Source organism: Typha latifolia, chromosome 13 (assembly GCF_019914945.1).
Source record: "Typha latifolia isolate L0001 chromosome 13, TyphaL0001v2, whole genome shotgun sequence".
Taxonomy (NCBI): Eukaryota; Viridiplantae; Streptophyta; class Magnoliopsida; order Poales; family Typhaceae; genus Typha; species Typha latifolia.
The window spans coordinates 5688800-5707547 of NC_133098.1; the positions used below are offsets into that span (position 1 = coordinate 5688800).

Below are 18748 nucleotides of genomic sequence, written 5' to 3' on the forward strand. Positions count from 1 at the left end.
ACATCCACTAATCGAAGGTCAGTTCATTGCTAACCAGATCCATGGGGTCTTACATAAGGGGTTTGAAATCTGAAAATATTAAAGTAGCATAAAATTAGATGTTTTATAATTAAAATTATTTCAGATAAAATATGATGATTTATTAGGTTTAGAATTCCCCTTTTTATATTTTATTAAATATCTATATTTAATTATAGATATAATTCTAGTAATATAAATATATTATTATTATGAAATGCTAGTTAAGAATAGAATGGTTGTTCTTTTTGCTTGTATATTGTGTTAAAATATTGACCAGCAGGTCACGTAGTAATCTCGTGGGTTCAACCCATGTAAGGGATACGTGTTTGGTGGCGGGTGTTACAACTATGCTAACAACAAATGCGGAGAAAATAATTATAAATGCAAGAGAATGGGGAAGACAACATGTGGTAGAGCCGTCCAACATGTTTGAATTTCATGTCACAGATATTAAAAATGCAATGTGGTTCGAGAAGAGGAGAGCTCTCACTAGCAAGAAAGATATCAAGGTTTTGGATGGTTTACTATTTGGAGAAGATATCAAGGTTTTGGATGGTTTACTATTTGGAGAATAAGGGTTTCAAAAATAGTATTCATAAGATGTATATCTTTTCCATGAGAGAAGAGATAATTAGATTTTTCGTATTTTATAACTAATATCTCCTGACATTTAATGCAAGAAGATATCATCAAAGTTGGTGTAGGGGTAATTTTGGTATTTTTTAAAAAAATGGGGTGAAGCTAGAAAGAAAGTTAAAATGGGTTGTGAGGCAAAATTATAAATAAATTTGGTTAAACGGTTTAGGATGTATTGATTAATCCCTAACATTAGGGGCCAAAAATAACAATACGAAATGAAGCACGACATCGTATAAAGGGGCCCAAAATACGATAGAAAATGAAGGACAACATCGCAGAAAGATAGACAGTGTCTTATTAAGTAGGACGAACAGTAACGTGTAGATTAGGATCACTTGATCCTCCTGCAAAGAGTGATGCCATCGCCGACCGGCAGCTGGCAGATCTCAACACGAGGGTCGGCGGCGAGCGCCTTGTTGACCTCCAAAGACGAAGGGCCGGAAAAAGCTTACTATTTTCGCACCGGAGTGTCCGGAGGCAGCGCCACCGACCCATACCACAGCGTGTTGTCGTACCCGATCAGGCCGCCCACCTTCACCGAGATCCAGCAGCCTCTTGTGGTAGTTGAGGTAGTTGTCCTTGTCCGCATCAACAAACACGAAGTCGAACGTCCCATGGTTCGCCACCGCTCATATTCAAGATGACTCGTTAATCGCCGCTAGAAATTCAAGTTTCCATAAATGAGTGGATCTTAAAGAATCTCACGTCTTCCAGCAATTTGTCGAGGATGGGCAGAGCAGGACCCTCGCGGAAGTCGATCTTGTGTGACACGCCGGCCTTTTGGATTACAGGAAGGCCGAGGTCGTAGTTCTGTCGCTCAATATCCAAGGCCAGGATCTGCGGCAAAAACTTGTTTAGATATTAGTTCTAAATTATAGTGCTTCAATCCATAAGAAGGCGTAAGATCGATTACTTTGCCGTCGTCGGGAGGGCAAGGGCGGTGGCGAGAAGGGAGTAACCGGTGAAGACGCCGATCTCCATCGTCTTCTTGGCGCCGATCATCTTCAAGCGGCAAGTTCAAGAACCGCCCCTCGTCGGGGTGATGGACATGAAACCCCTGTTTTAATTTCCATATTAATTATAAATGTTTTCTTCGTTTTATGTCGGGCGAAATAATTTAAATGATAAGAAGTACAATGAGTGTTCGGCGGTGATCTCGCGGAGCTCCTTCATGCACTCGGGCTCCCAAGGATACACAAATGTCTCCAAAGACGTACTACAATTGCGTCACATGCAAACATAATAATAAAATTTTGAGCTATAGATATTAGAAATAAGGGAAGTTTAATTACATCATTGTAACTGAGAGAGAGTAGAAAGACATAGTACTTGATAAAGAGCATCACTTTGGAGTAAGCTCTTGGGTCCCATTTCCTTGGTATCCAGCGGCTCCCATCCCTCTGCCTTGATCTTTGCTTCCATCAGCTAGCCTCTGTGCTAAAATTCTCTCTTTAAAAACGCTCTCGTTTTTGGTGGGATCAGACGAGATATCTTATAGTGGAAAGAGAGCTATTTAACCACGTTTCCGGCTACCAATTAGAACTTTCGTTTCGCATAGCCTTTGAAATTAGGATTCATTAAAGTTAGCTAGTAACATAAAAGTCGGTTCTCTGCACCGTGTTTTCCACTATTATTTTGTTGGGGAAGAATAATAATGACAAAGATAACGACGATAGTGCGTGACCCTAAGCTTTGCATAACATGGGACAAAACTCTCGATTTAATAATACGTGAAATTAGATGAAACACTCACTTTTAAAAATCACGTATTCCTCACATGGAGAGATCTACGTGATTCTCACATAACCTGTCAGTATAATAATCTCACAAAGTATTTAAGCTAAGTCTAAAAATATCATAATAATCTAAGCAAATAATCCAACGTTACACTTATCACAGGTTTCAGCAAGCCTCTATGAATACAAGTCCATACACAAATTTAAAGCATAATAACCTTTGCAGGGTCTAAAGTCCAACTAGAAATAACATAATAAACAATACTATTAGAGAAAATAAATCTACTACCCCTCGATATCTGCGTCCTCCATAATTAGTTCTGAAATATTTCCACCAAAATGGCGGTGAGCACAGGGCCCAGCAAGTATAATTCAATAGTAATCTATAAATTTTATATTGCATGATAAATAGAAATGCATAGCCAAAATTATCAACATATCAAGGTAAATGTGTACAATGTCATTTTCAATAAACTTTCCTCATCATAACTCAATATATCAGAATTCACACAGTAACTATGACAATAATGTCATATTTCACAAAGCAACATAGTAACAGGGAGACTAGTCATTTAGCGGTATTATTGCCCGTACATGCTTAGCGACACTGCATATTACCGGTTATTTTTTGCCATCAGACTAAGGACCCCAATCATAAGGCCATCATCACCAACATCATCACTCCTCTAGTAAATCATCACACAGAGCAGAATTATTACTTGTAGCCGAATCATCGTATAGAGTTGAATCATCGCATACAGTGGGAAAGAGCTCACAGCTCAATAGACGCCCTAACCCTGCGTCCTCGGGTACTGTTAGAAGTATAACCCTACCTTTCAAATATCTTACTAATATTATTCTAGGCTAGTCTCCAAACAAGGCAGTGTAATCACTTGAATGCTCCACCAGCTAACGACCTCAACTGTAGACCGCTAATATAACACTATATAATATACTCTAGCCTTAACCCCTGATTGAGTGGGTTAGAGGGGCACTGCCTAGTTGGGACTAAACTAACAATGATACGTGCATGTGGTGCCATGACTTCTATTATTTATTATATCATGATCATCAAAGTAACATGTATTATAACTAGGCATGGGGTCTATCATACTTAAGTGATAAATAGTAATTAATGCAAGTAAGAAATGACATACGTAATTATCATCGTAACAATAACATTATTCGAAGACTAATATATGATCTAACTCGCCTGAAATATCTCTAGAATCTATCTCACTCTCCTAAACAGTCGGCTCATTCTGAATTTCGAGATCCTCGCATAATAATGGGTCTAATAATTTATAAAATAAATTAAAAAAAAACATAAGAATGATGAACTTATAGAACTAACTAACTTGTTGCATAAATTAAGTTTGATTTTCTAGGTCCAAGTAGGTGACTTGGTCTTGCATTTATTCTTTCCTATTAATATATTATTTAATATTAATTAAAAATGGTCATTTATGGTAAAATTAGAATTATCCACATTTGCAAATGTCAAAGATAATTGAAATGATTAGTAAATTCAAATGCCTAATTTAATTATGTATTATCCTAAATTATATTAATAACATGATTGAGAAAAATCTAGAAAGGTAGCTAACATAAATTTATAAAAATATTAAAAGACTAAGGGCTGGTTTATGATTCACAGGTTGGGCTGGGCTCAAGGCTTGGCCAGCAACAGTGTTGAGGAAGTGGGTTACGGGCGGGCCTACCCACAACCCACTAGGCCGAACAATAGGTTGGCTACAAGTGTGGGCCACGGCCCACCCTGTAGCCTGCCCAGAGATTGGGTGGGTTGGACTTACGAGTCCAGTCCACCACTACAACCACCAAAAATAAATTTGGGTGGACTAGGCTGAGCCCAATCAACCGCTAGCTATGGGCGTGGGCTGCGGCCCACCCCGTAGCCCATAGAGGTTGGGTGGACTGGGCTCACGATTCCAGTCCACCGCTGGCTACAAGCGTGGGCTGCAGCCCAACCTGTAGTCAACACAAGCTAGTGGGGGTTTGATCCAACCTCCACCCAGCTCAGTCTTCCTTTAGAGAAGAATACTAAGATAGAGAGATGGAGATGGAGCTACTACTGTTGGAGATCACCGTCACTGGCAGCCAAGCTCCACCGGCTCCCTAAAGTCAACGAGGTCGACTTGGGTTGAAGCCGGGGTTGAACCAACGGCTAGTGTGGCTGACGGTGAGGAGTGAGGAACTTCATGACCAGCGGCCATGGAGCTTCCTAACTTAGTGAAAATGGGCTCGAAGCCCTCATCTCAAGTACCCACCTCTTCCACGTGAAGAGGTGAGTCAATTGAGGCTGATGTGCGAGAACACCACCACCGGTGACTAAGGAACCAGACGGTGGGAGACGACATGGCATCGCCTTCGACACACTCCGTGGGTACCCAAATTGGGTACCCACGACAAGGTGCTAGACCGGTGGGTAGTCGACCCGAAGTCACCGGCCAATGAATTTCTCCGACAAAGATAGAAATGAATAAACTACCATTAACTATGATTTACTAAACAATATTCAAATTAATTTAAAGGCGAGAAAGAGGCTGACCTGAGGATTGAGGTGAGGGGGTTTTGATTAGCCGTCGGTGCTCTGGTGATCCATTGTCTGCGACGAAATCTTCGGCAGCTCGAAAAGAGGAAAGAGAGAAAGAGGTGGAAGAGTGAGAGAGAAAGATTGCGGAAGAAGAAAGCACGAGGGGGGTGGAAATATATATAGAGACGAGGGGAAGAGTAAGGGCGGAGTGGAGTCCGGCTCCACTCTGGCACCTCTCCCACCTCTCGCAACTAACTATGAGAAATAGGGGAGAGGAGGACTGGGTCAGTGCACGCGCCAAGCGCACGCCCTACGATTAGAGTGCACGCGCATGGCGCGTGTAGTAATTTTCTTTTTAGTCATGGGTGTTACAACTTTTATAATTTTTTTATGTGAGGTTACCACCACCTAAACTTTTATAATTTTTTTACGTCCGGATCAATCGAGATCTGGTTCATAACATTAGCTATTATTATTATTATTATTTTCTTTTCCTTTTTTAATTTACATATCAGTCTTTTTATTTTTTATTTATATAATAGTCTTTTTCTTTCTAAATTTTTAGGATAAATTCTGTCTTTTTCCATTTTTTATTATTTACATACCAGTCATTTTCTTTCTAAGTTTTTAGTTTAAATTATGTATTTTTATTTATTTGCATACCAGTCTTTTTCCTTTTTATTTACATGCAAGTCTTTTTCTTTCTAAGTTTTTAGTTTAAATTTTGTCTTTTTCCTTTTTCATTCACATACTAGTCTTTTCCTTTCTAAGTTTTTGATTTACATTTTGTCATTTTCTTTTTTATTTACATAGAAATAATTTTCCTTTTTATTTACATACTAGTCTATTTTCTTTCTATGTATATTTGATGTGATCCGGGTCTGATCGGATCAATTCAAGGGGACATTGGGCTCGACTGATTGTCTATTTATCTTTTAATTATTTCATGATGTAAGCCATTTAGGCAAGTCTAGTTTAGTCATGTGAGCCATTAAGGCAAGTTGAAATAAGCCATGAAAGTCCTTAAGATATGTCTAGTTAAGTCAAGTAAGCCTTTAAGACAAGTTCAATTAAGTCATGTATGCCTTTAAGGCAAATCCTAATTCGAGTCGTGTCAATCTTTAGGGCTAGTCCTAGTGGGACTCGTTGTTACCGACCTCTATATATAGAGGGGTTGGGCTCCTTGTTAGACATCCAAGCATTAAGAAAGTATTCTAGCATTGAGTTTATCGTAGGAGTAGTAAGATAACCTAGGAGTAGAAGTAAATTAATCTCCCTTCATCACCGCCATCGCTGCCCATCGTCTTTCTCACCATCACCACCACCACCATCCCTGCTTCCACCCTCTCCATTTACCATCATTCACCCTAATCAAAGCATACACTTCCTTGTTGTGGATCATCTCTAGTCGGTCTGTTAACAATTTGGTATCGAGCCATCGTTATCCTTGGACCAAATGACAATCACACGAGGGATGGTAGCAAGAGTAATCGGGGAGACTTCTACGATAAGGGATCCACCACCGATGATGACTACTTGACTACCCAAGAACACAAGTCCACTATCGAAACCGCTGACCTCACCACCCTCGACAGCTCAGCCAAAGGTGCTTTGTTACGATCCGACCACATGGTTAAATCGAGTTAGTTGAAGACAAAATAATAGCACTGGAACATGTTGAGACGGAGAATCAATTGGGTGATCTGTTTATAAAACCTTTGGATTTACATAGATTTGAGTATCTTCGTACTTCTTTAGGGATTTGTGCTTTGGATTGATTTTTTTTTGTTTCAGTTTGCGTGTTTTTTTATTATTTCATTTCGTTTCTTTTTAGGTTTTCTTTACTCTGAAATTTTCTTTGGTTTTAGTTTCAGATTTGTCAAGAGTTTTTGTCATAAAAAATATTGATGCACTCCTAGATTCAATAATATACTCTTGACATATAAATATGATTTTTCTCTTGATTATGAGTTATTATATTCAATTTTGTCATCTTGTAGTATATTGTATCATTTCTGATTTATTCACTCTCTCGACTTCTATGATAATTATACTGAATTTAATTCACTCATAATGTGTGTATATTCTTGAGTGAGCATGACATCATCAATTTTTTTTTAAATAGCTCACTATTGACTATGATTTGCACAGTTTGACCTCATGCTTAGTCATCACAAATGCGTTCATAAAAGATCAATGAAAAGGGCTACAATGAGTTAGTGTGAAATCCATCTTGTTTAGAGTCCAGTTTGACTCAATACATTGCCTGCAAATTAAATAATTTTTTTTTCTATTTCTTGTTAGGTTTTTAATTGTTGACAATTGTGTATAAAATATTCTAAGTGTATTTCTACATGTATATGAGCTTTATACAAGTCTAGAAAATCTCTGGTTGAAGAATTGCAAGATTATTGGAGAAAAGCTGTTGAGTTCATACCGCGTTCACAAACGTGTTCGAACGTAGGTACTGCGTTCACACAGACCGAGGGCTCCGTTCATAAACGCGTTCGAACGCGGGTACTGCGTTCACACAGACCGAGAGCTGCGTTCACAAACGCGTTCGAACGCAACCTGAAGAATTCAAGCTGTCGCGTTCGAACGCACTTAGGCCTGTTCGAACGCACCTGAGATCAAGTCAGGTCGTTCGAACGCACCCAGGCTGCATTCGAACGCACTAATAAAGTTTGAAAAACTTGGACTTTCGTGAGTACGGATAAGACTTGGATTTGGCTCTATCTTGCAGATCATATATAAGGATTGTGATGCCCTAACTCTAAGGGGGGTTGAAGAAGTATTATTCAAGGAGACTTCTTGAGGCTACATAGGTTCTTCAACTAACAAGGTTCTACTCATCTACAAAACTTAATCTTTCATCTTAAGGGCTATCTAGACGAAAGATCAATCTCAAGGGCTACTGAGGTTGGACTTCAATCACGAGAAGCAGTGAATCGTGTGTTCTAGCGAGCAAGACTAAGATGAACAATGTTGTTTGGATCGATGGGTTGTTTTGTGAGTCAGTCTTGTAACTCCTACTATTCTAGTGATTGGTTTGGATCCGAGTTTGGATCCGTGGTTTTTTCCCGTTTGGGTTTTTCCACTTTAAAATCTTGGCGTTCATCTCTGCTATCGTTCTTAATATTTCTTTGGACTTTTACTTAAGCGAACGAGTGATATCATTGCCTAGTATTTAGATACATACTTATGTTTAGAGGGTTTTTCATTTCTTGTATTGAATTTCATAATCATACTCTAGCAATTTTGTGACCCATCTCTGCTCTGCCGGAGTGTGAATACGTTATCCCATAAAGTATGAAAGGCTCCTTTGATCGGTTCGGATAATGAATCGCTTACCGATCAAATAAGACCTCCACTTTGTCACAGCATGCAGAATTGCCAACATCTCTCTCTTGTAAGTCGATAATTGCTGAGATTTTTGTGATAAAGCCTTACTAAGAATGGGAGCCATCGTCATTGCTATTTTCAATTTTTTAAAGGCTATAGTGGCTTCATCCGTCCATCTAAAAGAGTCCTTTTTCAACAAAGAAGTGAGAGGAGAAGCGATCTTGCCATACCCGACGATGAAGCGGTGATAATATCCAGTCAGCCCCAAGAATCCTCGCAATCCTGTGGTGGTAGTAGGAATTGACCAAGCGGTCATGCATGCTACCTTTTGAGGATCTGCCACTACACCTTCCGCTGAGATGATTTGGCCTAAATACTCCACTTGTGGTACTCCCCATAGACACTTAGACTTTTTAATCTTCAGCTTGTTTTGCTTCAACAAATTCAGCACATCCTCCAAATGCCGCCAATTCTCCAAGTTAGTCCTACTATACACCAAAATATCGTCAAAGAATACCAAAATATACCTTCGCAATAGAGGCCGAAATGTATCATTCATGAGGCCTTGAAAAGTAGCTGGAGCATTGGTGAGACCAAAAGGTATCACCCGGAACTTGTAATGCCCATCCGGAGTCCAAAATGCAGTCTTGTGCACATCCGTCAGGTGAACTCTAATTTGATGATACCCGCCCCTCAAGTCCAGCTTGCTGAATATAGTCGCTCCTGCAAGCTCGTCTAGCAGCTCCTCTATAACCAGAATGGGATACCAGTCCTTAACGGTAATAACATTTAGTGCCCGATAGTCGACACAAAAATGCCATGTCCCATCCTCTTTCTCACTAATAACATGGGCGATGATAAGAGCTATGACTTGGTTGAATGAGGCCTTGCTCCAACATCTCGGCTACCATCTTGGAGATAACTTCCTTTTGCACATGTGGATACCAATATAGCCTCACGTTCTCCAATGCAGCCCCGGGCACAATCTTTATGCGATGGTCCACCATTCTCCTTGGTGGCAACTCCTTTAGTTCCTCAAACAATCAAGCAAATTTATCTAATAAATTAGACAACTCGATGGTAGTATATGGACTCATTTGATGCTCATCTCCTATTGGTCCTAACTGAAGAAGATAGGCCAAATCACTCACACATGGCAGCCCCACCATCAGCTGCATCGTAGGAATCGGTAGAGATCGAACGCCATCAAGGCGCACATCTTTGTTTCCTTGCTTAAATTTCATCCACATGCTTCAGAAATCAAAAGTGACGGGTCCCAACTTTGTAACCACTGAGTGCTAAGGACAATGTCCACTCCTTGCAGCGCCAACGAATACAAGTATACAATGATGTCGTATCCTTGCACCCATATATCGACCCGGCGACACAAGCTCTCCGCCTTAAGCTTTGTGCCGTCTCCAATAGCAACGTCAAACCCCATGGTCAATTTAGCATCCAAGTCCAATCTCCGCACTAACCTCTCGTCTAGAAAGTTATGTGTATTTCCGGAATCGATGAGGATGTGTACACAATCTTTTCTAATGAGTCTGTCTACCCGTAACATCCTCGGGGCAGAAGTACCCAAATATGCATGCATCGATATTTCAGCTTGTATATCTTCCTCCACGCCCTCTTCAACGACATCCTCATGGACCTCCTCTGAACCTCCTCATCCTCCTCGAGACCGTCGATGAGTATCACACTCCCGATCGGTTTGGAATGCCGATGACCCGGGTGAAACGTTCATTGCATAAAAAATAAAGGCCCTTCGCTCTTTGCTCCTCCACTTGGGCAGGTGTGAGAGTTTGAACGGGAGGTCTTGTGCCTCCTCTAACATCGAAAGAAGGTCTAAAAGGTGGTCGTGATCTAGTACTCACAACCGCTGTCTTTGAACCCAAAGAATTTCCAACCGACGTTCTAGGCACAAATCGTCCATCTTGGTTGCCTCAACTTGTTTTTGCTGCCATCTTGAGAGCCTTATGCTTTTGCTCTATCCTCACAGCCTTCTCAAAGGCCTCCTCAAGAGTGGTAGGACAAAGTGTACGAACATCCGCCTGTATCTCATCCCGCAGCCCTAAAATGAATGTGATCATAAATATCGGTTCAGGCCAAGGTGGCTCACAACGACTACTAACTCTTTCAAATTTCGTTTGGTACTCCAATACGGTCGTACTCTGAATGATCTTGCTTAAACTGGTAGAAAAATCTTCATATGTCGCTATCCCAAATCTGTGTGTAATCCTCCTACAAAATTTAGCCCAACTAGTAAATCCTTCACCATGAATAACTAATCGATACCAATGCAATGCCGTTCCTTAGAAGTGAAAGCTTGCCAACTGGACCTTTGTGTCCTCTGCTGTCCCTTGACAATCAAAGTATTGCTCCACTTAAAACACCCAATCTATTGGATCACTGCCTTGGAATTTTGGAAAGTCCAAGTGTGTAGTTCTCCCCCGAATAGCATTGTCGGGTTTGCAAAAGATCCTTGGTTCAGGTCTGAACCTTTGTGCATGTTGATCACCTTCTCTAAATCCTTGAGCACGTCCATCACCATCTCCAAAGGGATCAACCTCATCCTCAAAGTGCCAATCCTCCTCATCGACGAAGTGCATTGGTACCGCTTGCCTTTCAGGTTCCACCACCGTCGGTCTTGTATTTTGTAATGAAGGTGGGGGATGATGTGTAGGCATAGGTTGATACGATCTCCCCTTTTGGCTAAGGTTCGATCTCTTCTAATTCTCAGATTTGGACTGATTTTGGCATGGAATTTTGTAAATAGATCCCAAAAGATACCGCCGTCGGATCTATGTGAAATTTGGATATTATGTATCCTCGAAAAAGAGCTTTCCAACAAATCAAATTTTAGGAAGATCGAATATAGGGATCTCAAGATATCATATGATTAATGGACGAACATCAGGGGGTTTGATCAGGATCCGTGAATGGAGGCACAAGATCCTAGGATGATGGTGGTTGGAGGTGGACCAGCGTTTGTGGGGTGGCACTGGTGAAAAGTGATGGAAAGGTTATGGTTGATGGAACGGTTAGGGCGAGTGTTAGATAGATTGGAAAAAGGGGGAGGAGAGGGCCACCCCTAAGGGACTAGGGTGATTGGCCGGTCGAGGGAGGTTAGAAGCGGCGTTGTCGGGGATTGAGGGAACGAGAGAGAAGAAGACGAAGGAGGCAAGGCAAAACTCAATTCTTCAATAATCAATAATGACCTCTGGTTGTCATCCACATCTTTTTAGAGGCTAATCAACAACTCAAAATTAACCCTAAACAATACAATTTCACCGACCGCGTTCAAACACGCCTGATCGCGTTAGAGTTTGCTCTTCTCTGGATTTGCGAACGCGCGATCGATCGAAGGGGCGTTCGAACGCACAATGCACAGTCTCACAACCCGTTCACAACCACGTTCGAACTCACTCCACCCACGTTCGAACGCGACTTACAAAAAACTTATTTTCTTAGAAATTAAATATTAAAATAAGAAATAAAGACACTCCTAAAGTGAATCAATGCTCGAGACAACATCAGTGAAGTCTGAATCGTATCATAGGTAAAAGAGGATCATTGACACTAACATGTCGCACCTGGATCTGTGGGGTATCGATTCGGTGAGGTCCCACCGCTGGTCCTTTTTGAGGCACCAATCTTCATCGAGGAGATAATGAAGCCGATCAATTCATGACATACTCCTTCAAAGCATTATGATCATTCTGCATTGCGTCAACTCTATGCAACTAAGTTCATCCACCAAGCTCATATTCACACCTATGGACGTTGGTTGACTCGATCCTATTGTGGTCACTCCAAAGGAATTGGCCTCACGATTAGGGTTATCGTGGGTTGAGTCTTTCCTTATCGGTGTGCTCTCCATTAGTCTCCTTGTCGATGTCATCTTCCTTATTTTAACCATTAATGGAGGTCTGAGGTTCACCAAGCTTTGATACCAATTATAGACTAAGGAACAATTCCTTCAAGATCTGAATTTATTGTAGAAAGCAGTCCACGCAATCGAGGGAAAATATTCACCAAATATTATTCCATAGTCAGAAAATTACAAAACCAAGTGGAATCGATTCGTAACTTCCTAATTTGTACTGCAATTGGGAAAAAATACGATATAGTGCGGATGATGGTGGTGGTGATGGGTGAAGTGGATGTCAGGGTTACGAATGATAATGGAGATGAGGGTGGATGTTAGATGTTGTTTAAAGGATAAAGACGAAGGGGAAAAAAGAGGTTGGGATCCAAAGGAAGAGGGAGGACTCGACAGACGAGGGAGATTAGAAGTTAGGAGAAACCTTGCCAACGGTAGAGGTGGTAGGTTGGTGAAGAGGGAGGAGGGAGATTAGGGTAGAGAAGATAGAGAAGATATGAGGCAAGAAAAATCAATAATCCAATAACATAATGATTTTGGCTGCCATCCACACCTCTATAGAGGCTAGCCAACAAGACAAAATACAATTATTAACCCTAATTCTAGAAGATTCCTGCCGATTGCGTTCGAACACGCCCGATTGCATTCGAACATACAGAAGACATTCTTTGTCGATGCGAACACGATGCAGGCGTTTGAACGCTGCATTCGAATATGCCCAACCGTGTTCGAACCCGCATTTTGTGTTATCTGTATTTGTGAACATGATATAGGCATTCACAAATGCGTTCAAACGCGCCCCCAACTGTTTTCGAACGCGACCGACAGAAAATTTATTTTAATGAAAATAAATAACTAATACAATAAGAAAAGACCTTAACTAAATGTATCACCCAGCAAATTGAGATCTAGGTGGAATGGATCCTTTATTATGAAGCGCATCTTTGAGAATGGCGCAATAGAAGTAGATCCTAAATATGGGCATATCTACAAAATCAACAGTCAAAAGCTTAAACCAATCATTGACACATTAGTACCTAAAGAAGAGTCTATCTTTCTTGCAGACCCTCTTTACAAGCCTTGACTAGTTTACATTTTTGAGCTCTCAAAGTTTGCTCCAACATCTCAAGTGATTTCATTCCATTTTAGTTACTTGTTCCTTTGATATATTTAGTTAGGATCTTTTCTTACTACATTAGTTATCTATTGTCATTAAAATAAAATTCTTGTAGGTCGCGTTCGAATGTAGGAGGGGTCGCGTTCGAATGCCCTTGCGAACGCCTGCATCAGGTTCGCAAATACAGAGAACGTGTAATACACATTCGAATGCCTGCATCACGTTCGCACATGCAGAGAATGTCTTTTGTGTGTTCAAACGCAATCGGGCGCGTTCGAACGCGATCGGCGGGAATCTTCTAGAATTAGAGTTACTTATTATTTAAGGACTTGTTGGCTAGCCTCTATATATATGTGGATGGCAGCCAAATTCATTATGCTATTAGAATATTGATTTCTTGTCTCTCTATCATCTATCTACCCTAATCTCTCTCCTCCCTCTTCACTATCCTTCCACCTCTACCATTGGCAAGGTTTCTCCAAACTTCTAATCTCCCTTGACTGTCGAGCCACTCCTCTTCTTTGGGATCTCGACCACTTCGTTCCCTTCGTCTATATCCCTTAATCACATCCACCATCCACCTCCATCTTTATACCCATCCATAACCCGAACATCTACTCCACCCGTCACCACCACCATCACCCACGTTATTCCGTATTTTCATCCCAGTTGTAGTTCGAATCTGTGAAGGGCATAAATACGAAAGTTGTAGATCAAGAAGTTACGAATCAAATCTACTTGTTTCATAATTTTTTGACTACCAGAGAATATTTGATGAATATTTACCCACAGTTGCTCAAACTGATTCCTGTACTACATGCACATCTTGAAGGAATTATTCCATAACCAATCTTTTGGTACAAGATCCCATCAATTTGGTATCAGAGCAGGCGAACCTCAGACCTCCATTAATGGTTGAAACAAGAAAGATGACATCAATAAGGAGATCTATGGAGAGAACACCGACAAGGGAAGACTCAATCCACGATGACCCTAACCGTGAGGTCAATTCCTTTAGAGCGACCACAGCAAGACTGAGTCAACCAACATCCATGGGTGTGAATATGGGCTTGACAGATGAACTTAGAGGCATGTTCCAAACATTGTTGCATAGAGTTGACGCAATTCAAAAAGATCACAATGATTTCAAGGAATATTTCGTGAACCGATTGGGGCTTCATAAAGGACCAGCGGTGGAACCTCATTGAACCGCTACCCCATAGGTCCAAGTGCATCATGTGAGTGTCAATGATCCCCTCTTATCTATGCCTACACATCATCCCCCACCTCCGTTACAAAACCCAAGACTAGCGGTGGTGGAACTTGAGAGGCGTGCGGCATCGTTGCGCTTCATCGATGAGGAGGATTGGCACTTCGAAGATGAGGTTGATCCCTTTGGAGATGGTGATGGACATGCTCGAGGATTTAGAGAAGGTGATCAACATGCACAAAGGTTTAGATCTGAACCAAGGATCTTTCGCGAACCCTACAATGCTATTCGGGGGAGAACTGCACGCTTGGACTTTCTAAAATTCCAAAGCGGTGATCCAACAGATTAGGTGTTTCAAGTTGAATAATACTTTAATTGTTAAGAGACAGCGAAGGACACAAAAGTCCATATGGCAAGCTTTCACCTCCAAGGAACGACATTGTATTGGTATAGATTAGTTATTCGTGGAGAAGGATTTACCAGTTTGGCTAACTTTTGTAGGAGGATTATACGTAGATTTGGGACAGCGACATATGAAGATTTTGCTGCCACATTAAGCAAGATGATTTAGAGGACAACCATATTGGAGTACCAAGCTGAGTTTGAAAGAGTTAGTAGTCGTTGTGAGCCACCTTGGCCCGAATTGACATTGATGAGCACATTTATTTCAGGGCTGCGAGAGGAGATACAAGCAGATGTTCGTGCTCTTTGTCCTACTACTCTTGAGAAGACTTTTGAGAAGGCGGTGAGGATGGAGCAAAAGCATAAGGCTCTAAAGATGGCAGCGAAAACTAATTGGGGCAACCGAGATGGGCGGGTTGCACCTAGAACGCCAACTAGAAATTTTGCGGGTTCAAAAACAGCAGCTGTGAGTATTAGACCACGACAAGCTTTGAGACCTTCTTTTGATATTAGAGGAGGCACAAGACCCCCCGTTCGAACTCTCACACTTGCCCAAGTGGAGGAGCGAAGAGCAAAGGGCCTTTGCTTTCAGTGCGAGGAACGTTTCACCCCCGATCATTAGTGTTCGAAACCGATCGGGAGTGTGATGCTCATCGATGGTCTTGAGGAGGATGATGAGGTTGTTGATGATGGGGAGTGTCCAGAGGAGGTCCACGAGAAGGCCGTTGAGGAGGGCTCGGAGGAAGGTATCCAAGCTAAAATATTGATGCATGCATATTCGGGTACTTCCGCGCCGAGGACGTTACGGGTAGACGGACTCGCTAGAAAACATTGTGTGCACATCCTCATCGATTCGGGGAGTTCACACAACTTTCTAGACGAGAGGTTAGTGAGAAGATTGGGGTTGTATGCCAAACTGACCATGGGATTTGACGTTGCTATTGGAAACTGCACGAAGCTTAAGGCGGAGAGCTTGTGTCGCCGGGTCGGTATACAGGTGCAAGGACATGACATTATTATAGACTTGTATCCATTGGCGCTGCGAGGACCAGACATTGTCCTTAGTACTCAGTGGACCAGACATTGAGGTGGTGAATGGACGCATGGCTCCGACGTTACGTGCTTATGATCTAGTGGCATCGGCAGATCGGACGGAGGTGGACTTAGCATTGATGGATTAAGATGCCACATTGAGGAGGTTGCGCACTCATCTTAAACTTTCTCCAAACCGCATGAAGCAAGTTTATTATTGTAGCCACCAGGAGTAGGAGTTCGACATCGACAATTGGGTGTTTATGAGGGTACAGTTGTATCGACAAGTGATCTTACGTCCGATGTGTAACCAAAAATTATCTCATCGCTACTTTGGTCTGTTTCAAGTGTTAGAGCGTATTGGTCCGATTGCATATTAATTGGAGCTGCCAGAGGGGTCGAGAGTGCATCTTGTCTTCCATGTTTTGTTGCTAAGGGAGCGGATTGAAGATCATGAGATTATTGGATCAGTTTTACCGGAGTCATTGGAGGAGATTGAGATTGTAGAGCCAGTTCGTGACTTGCCAGACGTCAATGATGACATGGTACCAGATTATAGATGGAGATTCTAGTCGAGTGGGTCGGTTAGCCATCCAATGAGGCGATATGGGAGTTGGAGACTGATATCTTAGAGCGTTTCCTCGACTTTTCACCTTAAGGGCAAGGTGGGGGAAGCGTGGTGGGCTAATACATTTAATTAGGATCTTTTCTTACTGTATTAGTGGTCCATTTTTATTAAAATAAAATTCCTATAGGTCGTGTTTGAACTCAAGAGGGGTCACATTCGAACGCCCTTGCGAATCCCTGCATTAGGTTTGCAAATACAAAGAATGCGTAATGCACGTTCAAATGCAGTCGGGCGGGTTTGAACGCCCGCGTTCAAAAGCCTACATTGCGTTCGCACATACATAGACATCTTTTGTACATTCGAACGCAATCGGGCGCATTCGAACGCGATTGGTGGGAATTTTCTAGAATTAGGGTTACTTATTGTTTTAGGACTTGTTGGCTAGCCTCTATATATATGTGGATGGCAGCCAAATTTATTATGCTATTGAAATATTAATTTCTTGTCTCTCTATCATCTATCTACCCTAATCTCTCTCCTCCCTCTTCACCATCCTTCCACCTCTACCGTTGGCAAGGTTTCTCCAAACTTTTAATCTCCCTTGACTATTGAGCCACCCCTCTTCTTTGGGATCTCGACCACTTCGTTCCCTTCGTCTATATCCCTTAATCACATGCACCATCCACCTCCATCTTCATACCCACCCATAACCCTAACATCCACTTCACCCGTCACCACCACCATCACCTATGTTATTCCGTGTTTTTATCCTAGTTGCAGTTCGAATCTGCGAAGGGTGTAAATATGAAAGTTATAGATCAGGAAGTTACGAATCGAATTCACTTGTGTATTTTATTACATTGAGAACAATGCAATATTTAAGTTGGGGAGGGAGAAAACATTGTGTATGTTGAGTATTGAATTTTCTTATAACCATATTTTTCTTTCTCAATGCATTATCATTTAATTTCTATAGACTTGATAATACCTATGCAAAATACACGCTGTATCACTATGAGAAAATTTACTTTTCCTATTGATAGTATAGTTAATTGTTGAAGTAACGATAATATTGTGATTCACACATTTTTCACATCATATGTTTAAAGGATCATGCTAACTTAAGAGGAATTTAACCTAGAATTTGACTTAATTAGTTTTCTTTATATATATCAATATATATATATATATATATAATAATAATTGAGTAATGTCTTACTAATTAAACTCAACCTCGCCACATCAAAAAGTGATGAGATTTGAGTCAAAATGGAAGGTTATTCAACGTTAGAAATATTAAATTAATTGTACTAAAGTACAGAGCATAACTGTCTCAAGAAGCAAAAAGTGTCCGTGAAATGATAGGATTGAAAAATAAAAAAAAGAAAAAGAAAGAAGTTGTTAAACTCTAGGAATGGAATTAAAGGTTTACCTAAAAGGAGGTAGAAGTCTCTTATTCAGATGATACATTTTTTAGCGCATCACTTATCCTCTTTACTTTAACTATTGTTATACTTGGAAATAGGAAATTATCTTTTTACTAATCACATGCGAATGAGTTTATGATCTTATTATTTTGCATTAAGTATATATTTCTTAAATCTTTTTGCATGTTTTTAGATGTTTGTGGGTAGCATTTTTGAAGACCCTCACGAGACAACACTTGTCTACTAAGGTAACCTAAGAGTTTAATGACTTGTTGCATCTATTAAATGCAATCGTGTTTCTAAAAAGTGGCATAAATAGTCTTTTCTTTTTATAATTTTCTTTAGAAACTATTTAGGGGAGTTTTCCTAGTTTTTTTTTATGCTTGAATTGCTAAAGTCTAGCAGTAAGCTGGTTGGGGAGTGTGATAAGTGCATAAAAATGCCCTTATAATATTAAAAATACTAGCTTAATTTTTAAAACATAAATGTCTTTTTAGTTGTTTAAACAGGTTTCTCTAAATTCATATTTTCACTTTATAAATGCTAAATTATTGATATATTTTATTATTAGAATAAAGTTTAGAGAAGTTGTGCCTAGCCTACAAGTGCTATATTTGGAAAAATCAAGTTTTTAGATGATAGAAACATCACAAACATATTTTGGATGCACCAAAACTTTGCAGTCGACTCTACACCAAATCCTGCCCAAGCAGCAGATTTGATCCTTATCTAGCTACATTGGCAAACACAATGCCTATTCATGCCCTGCCACGTGAGTGGACGCACCGACTTTAATAGATCGCCTTGCAGCGAA

The 18748-nt window shown here is 40.7% G+C and overlaps 1 pseudogene; it reads right to left on the reverse strand.

Annotated features, from left to right (window-relative positions):
• Positions 1 to 960: 960 nt before the first annotated feature.
• On the reverse strand, positions 961 to 2082 carry LOC140800172 (caffeoyl-CoA O-methyltransferase-like; annotated as a pseudogene).
• Positions 2083 to 18748: the final 16666 nt, after the last annotated feature.